This window comes from Equus caballus, chromosome 14, assembly GCF_041296265.1.
Source record: "Equus caballus isolate H_3958 breed thoroughbred chromosome 14, TB-T2T, whole genome shotgun sequence".
Taxonomy (NCBI): domain Eukaryota; kingdom Metazoa; phylum Chordata; class Mammalia; order Perissodactyla; family Equidae; genus Equus; species Equus caballus.
In genome coordinates, this window is record NC_091697.1 from 50,610,258 (window position 1) to 50,616,358 (window position 6,101).

Genomic DNA, 6,101 nt, shown 5'->3' on the forward strand with positions numbered 1-6,101 from the left:
CCAGGGAAATTTGAATATAGATTTGGTATTAGATGATAGTAAGGAATTAATGCTAATTTTATAAGTTATGACCCACAGTATTGAGGTTATTTAGGAATATATTCTTACTTCTTAGAGATGCATATGGAGATACTTAGAGAAATGTCATGATGTTTGTAATATACTTTAAAATATATCAGTGAACAAAAGATACGGCAAATATGACCAAATATTAATGATTGTTTAATTTAGGTGGTGAACTTATATAAGCTAGCCAGAATAGTCGAATTCATAAAGACAGAAAGCAGAGAGGTGGTTCCAAGGGGCTGGGGGAGGGGCTGGGGAGTCAGCGTTTGATGGGGACAGAGTTCCAGTGTAGGATGGTGAAAAAGGTCTGGAGATAGGGGGTGGCGATGGCGACGCAACATTGTGAGTGTACTTAATGCCACTGAACTGTACACTTAAAAGTGGTGAAAGCGGTAAATTTTATGTTTTATTTGCTTTACTACAATGAAAAACATTTAGGCGGTGGATGTTCGTTACACTGATACTATTCTTTCTACTTTTCTGTCTGTTTGCATCTTCTCCTAGAGAGTCATTTTTTAAGACTGAACACCCCTCTGGTCTACACGTCACCTGGTCCTTTCTCTCCTCCTAGTTATACCGCACGTCTTTCAAACAGCCAACAGCAGGTCAAAGCATTTTTTTTTAAATCCTCCCTTTTTACCTAAAAGTAAACCTCAAAAACTAATCTCTTTCTGGACCTCCAGAGTCTAGCTTAGAGCAGAACAGAGAAGGTCGGTTCTAGAAAGAGCCAGCGCCTGATGGAACAAGATAAAGGGACTCAGAGCTGGAGTCCTGAGCAGCCACGCCCTGTTCTGAGTGCTCGCCACAGCTGGGCACAGCTCTAAGGCAGCTCTTCAGACACTGTGAGGTCAGCATCGTCATCTACTCTTACAGCTAGGGAAACAGCCTCAGAGAGGTGAAGTAACTTGCCCAAAGCAGCTCAGCTGATGGACAAGAGACTTTAAGCAGGCCTCTCAGGAAGCAGAGCCTGAGTTAACCAGCCCCAGGAGCTTTTCTGCCTCCTTTCCTAAAAAGACTGTGGGGCTATAATCGCCAAACATATCAGCCCACCCCCCAAGATGGCCTGGGTTCCCCAGGGTTCAAGGCTAGTTGGTCAATTTAATTAATTACTTACTTACTTAATTAATTATTGTTATTGTGATAACATTGGGTAGCATTATATAAATTTCGGGTGTACATCATATTTTGATTTCTGTGTAGATTACATCATGTTCACCACCCAGTGACTAATCACAATCCATCACCACACACATGAGCCTAATCACCCCTTTCACCTTCCTCCCTCTCCCCTTCCCCTCTGGTAACCACCAATCCAATCTCTGTCTCTGTGAGATTGTTCTTTGTTGTTTTTATCTTCTTTTTATGAGTGAGATCATATGGTATTTGACTTTCTCCCTCTGACTTATTTCACTTAGCATAATATCCTCAGGGTCCATCCATGTTGTCACAAATGGCTGGATTTCATCGTTTCTTACGGCTGAGTAGTATTCCGTTGTGTATATATACCACATCTTCTATATCCATTTGTCCCCTGATGGGCACCTAGGTTACTTCCAAGTCTTGGCTATTGTGCATAATGCTGCGCTGAACATAGGGGTGCATGTATCTTTATGCATTTGTGTTTTCAAGTTCTTTGGATAAATACCCAGCAGTGGAATAGCTGGATCATATGGTAGATCTATTCTCAATTTTTTGAGGAATCTCCACACTGTTTTCCATAGTGTTTGCGCTCCCGCCAGCAGTGCATGATGGTTCCCTTCTCTCCACATACTCTCCAACACTTATTGTTTCCTGTCTTGTTAATTATACCATTCTGACGGGAGTGAGGTGGTATCTCATTGTAGTTTTCATGGTTGGTCAATTTAAAAGCACTGACCACTACTTATCATAAAGAGGCAGAAAGCTGGTCTCTGCCCTAAAGGCACTTACAATCCATTTGTGAAGACAACGCTAAGAAAAGTGAGAAAACTAGGAGGAACATACTAGACAGTGCTGGTGTAAGTGCTGGTGTGGGGTCGTATCTTTTGCCCTCAGTTCCTCCTGCTCCGGTGCCCATCGTGCTGCGCTGTGATGACGTATTCAGAGAGGGCTCTCTGCCTCTGCAGTGTAGTGACCACGGCTCCTTCAGGGTCCTGTCTTATTCATACACTTCACATGGACAATGCTGCCCGGCACAGAGGGGGTGTGGGTGATACTGAATGCCCGTGGAGAAAGAGTGACTAGGCGCGCAGAGCAGATCACCCCAATTCCCCACCTTCTCTGCTCGGGTTGGGTCCTGGGAACCAATCAGACCACTGTCCTCTCCTCTCTGCCACACCCCAGTCATTCCAGAATCCCTCCAGGTGGCCTGGGTTCCCTTGGCCTCCTCCCCAGCGGGGGGAGGGTGTGCTGTCCCTTCTGACAGAGCCTCGCACGCAGATGCTAAGGGCTCTGCTGGAATCTGCCCCGGCCAAAGGCCACCTCAAGTCCAGAGCCCTGCCTGGCTGTTCTGTCCTTAGGCAGGTGGGTTCCTTGTCGGTGCTAATCCCTGTTTTCCCCAACCCTGGCTTCTAGGTCATCCCGTTTTCTCCATGAGTGATGGGGGCTCACGAGGCAGATGGGATCCGCTGCCTCCAATCCGTCCTGAGGCCGGGGAGGCCCCCAGCTCAGGATAAAGCCTCTGTGTGCACAGTGGGGCTGCTAAGACTATTTCCTGGGTCAGGACTGCTCCCTCCGCAAGTCCTCTGGGCTCTGGCAGAACAAGAGCACGATACACAGCTGGGCCACAGTTTCTTGGTGCTCAGGCCCCAAGGACGTGGGGTTCCCCAAGTGTCCCTAGTAGGCAGACCTGGTGCAACTGTCCTTTTGACTGAGGGGGTAACCGGGCAAACTGGCATCTTAGCGGCAGCAGCCGCTCCCAAGGAAGCATCTCTTCCCCAGCATCCGTACCTCTGTGAGCTGGGATTCCACCTTCAACATGGGCAGGCTGCTCTGTGCCGCATTGTCCTCCTCCCTCCCCGGGATGGTGCTGAAAATGCATGATTTCCAGGCTACCACGTGGCTGTAATGACTCCAAAGTTTTCTTCACCGCGTGTATTGACACAGTTTTTAGATCCTACGCCATGCACATGCTGCCAAGTACATTCTTGCCTTCCAAAGCCTTTTTTCATTTTGGTCAATCAGGTCAAAATTATTAGCATCACAGGCAAAATTTGAAGGCTGAAAAAAAAATTTGGAAAAGCACAAAACTGGAATTCTGTCTTTGTTTTTAAAGCTATCCTCCAGCTTTTTGGAATGCATACTCTAATTTTAGATTGAACAATTCTGAGGTTACACACTTAGAGTCACTGGAGATATTCAAACTAAGAAATTCAGCTCAATTAGTAAACATTTGAAACTTGATCCTAGCCAAGATACAAACTCTCAATGTAGCTCCATTAGTCCTACTTCCTTCCTGTTATGACAAATTCACACAAAACTGTTCTGACGAGGATGCTTCCAGGACCCGCCCTCTCCCCCTGACCCGACTCCAGCTGTGTGCAAAGCTAGTTGTCTAAATACCACTGAACAATGGCATTTTTCGCAATGAACTTATTTTGTCCTGTTAACTAAGTTATATATATAAACCTGCTTGGCTAGAAAGCTTTTGTTAATGCTTCATAACGAGGCAGTGTGGCACAACAGTTTGGGGCAGGTTCTGGAGTCAGACCCGGGCTGGAATCCCAGCTCCACCTTGCCCAGCCGTACGGCCTTGGGCAAGCAACTCAACATTTCTGCGCACGCGGTTCCTCTCCTGGAAAAAGAGATGGTAACAGGCACCAGCCTGACCCACAGTAGGGGCTCTGCACATGCTCACTCCTTGTTTTGTTCTGTTCGTCCTGACTGCAATTTTCCCTAATTGCAATCTCCTGCTGCAAATGGCACACTGGGGGAACAAATAGGTGAGTGGTCTGCGCAACCTTGGGAGCCAAGTTCACCAGTGACCCACCTACATTTTAGCGTCACGATCCTCAGTCTACATGAACCCCCTACCAGGGCCCAGAGGACCACAGATACCCAGGAAGGGGTGAAGACTTCCTGTGCTCTCATGCAGGTCTGCATTTCACTGCCTCATCCCCCTCAACAAGCCACGTCATCCTGGATGAACCTCCTTGGCTTCCGCAGCCAATATCTCCTCAGCACCAGGGAGGGAACCTCCCTAATTTGCCCTTACCCTGGACGTTGCTCTCTGTGTTGTCCTCAAGGCGCCTCGGGCACAGGCCCACCCAGCGAGGGTCCAACTGTCTCTGAGAAATCCAAAGTCTCCTCCCCTCCAAGGTGGAGGTGGGAGCTGCTGAGCTCACCTGGGCAGGCTCAAACCAGCTGACACCCGCCCTCTCCGCCAAAACCCCAATCGTCAGAATGTTTTCACAACAAGGCTTAACGGGGAGCAGGAGGGATGGAAACTGGGACACAACCTAAACACTCAATAACAGGAGATTATTAAAGTAAATTATGGTATGGTCAGCTGATGGAGTACCACGGAGCCACTGAAAATGACGTGACGCAAGACTGGGAAGAAAAGACGCTTGAGACAGATTGAAACAAAAAGCGGGCTAAAATACTTTGCATTACACTGTAATGCAGTTTGAAAGTTTTAAAAATACCTTTCCCATTCATATGTGTTTATATATTTTACACCTACATACATATGCATGTACCAGAAACAGACTAGAAGAAGATGCACCAAAATTTTCGCAGGGGCAATCACCACTCGGTACAATTAGGGGTAATTATCATATTCTCCGTTCTGCTTATCAATGGTATTTTCAATAACAGCTATGAATTACTTTTGGAAAGAAGAGGAAATTAACTTTAAAAGAATGTTAAGAAAGGCCTCTCCTCTGGTCTCTCTCTGGCTGAGTCACATCTTACAGAGAGAAGAGAGGAAGGCACGGCGGCTCCCCAGACTCATCTACGTTCCTCTCAGTGGTGGAAAATGAGTTTCCTGACAGCAGAGTGGGCCCATCACAGGCCAGGATGGTCCTGGCAGGAGTCACTTTCTAACACGTCCCGACATGTGTTTCCAGTAACGCTGTTTGTGGCTGCTTTCTTCTCTTATCGCTCCTCCCGTGACCTTTCTGTTACAGACTCACTGGCTGGAGCCAGGTGGATTTGTTTGATTTTTGTTGATGGTTATTAGGAAGAGGAAGTGCCAGAAGGGATTACCTCAAGTTTAAACCTATTTCCAGCAGAGTCCTGGGGCCTTTAATTACACATCTCGGGTCTGTTTGGTAAAGAAGTGGTCAAAGATGTGCTTTTTATCTCCCTCGGAATCTCCTGCGACTGGCAGCCTTCCCTGTGTGCCTGGTGTTCCTGTCAGCTCAAGCCACAGTCCCCAGGTGGGAGGCGGGGTGGCGGTGGAGGACAGGATAGGACGCTGAAAGCTGGCAAGAGACATTTTTAACAGTGCCATACCTGAGAGTCCTTGGTCAGGCCGTGCCCTTTTGGAGTACTGACAGTAGAGGAAGGCTAGGAACTGCGTCCCCAGAGAGCTGGGATTCTGTTTTCAGGACTAGAACTACATCGGTTCCCAGAGGAGTCTTCAGGGTCAGCTACTGCTGAACCACAAGGATGAGGACAGTCAGAATGCTGACCGCCCAGCCCAATCTGAGAGCAGACTTTTCTTTCTTTCTTTTTGGCAAGTTTTTCTTTCACATCTTGGTTCTGAAATAGAAACAGCCTGAAGCACCGGTGGGCAGGCAATCAGCGTGTCTGAATGATCAAGAAACCAAACCAGCTGTGGGGCAGACAAATGCCACTCTTCTGCTACAGGTGAGCCTCGTCAGAGAGAGCCAAGGACCAGTGAACTGATCCTCAAAAAAGAACCTCTCCCACTCTCTGATTTCTCCAGGCCAGTGAACGCAGACAGACTCTAGGAATCCACCCCCAGGGCACGAGCACACTGCCATCCTTGTCTTATTTGCCTGTGAGAGGGATTGCCAGATTACAAAGTTGCTAAACGTCCAAGACTGGGAAGTTAAACACGTAAAATGCAACTTTATTAGGGGGAAAAG

The 6,101-nt window shown here is 47.6% G+C and overlaps 1 long non-coding RNA gene across 1 annotated transcript; it reads right to left on the reverse strand.

Annotated features, from left to right (window-relative positions):
* Positions 1-450: 450 nt before the first annotated feature.
* LOC138917463 (uncharacterized) lies at positions 451-4,380 on the reverse strand. Its single transcript, XR_011425518.1, has 2 exons — positions 4,259-4,380; positions 451-3,264 (listed from the first exon to the last, which is right to left on the reverse strand). It is a non-coding gene; the product is annotated as an uncharacterized lncRNA (long non-coding RNA).
* Positions 4,381-6,101: the final 1,721 nt, after the last annotated feature.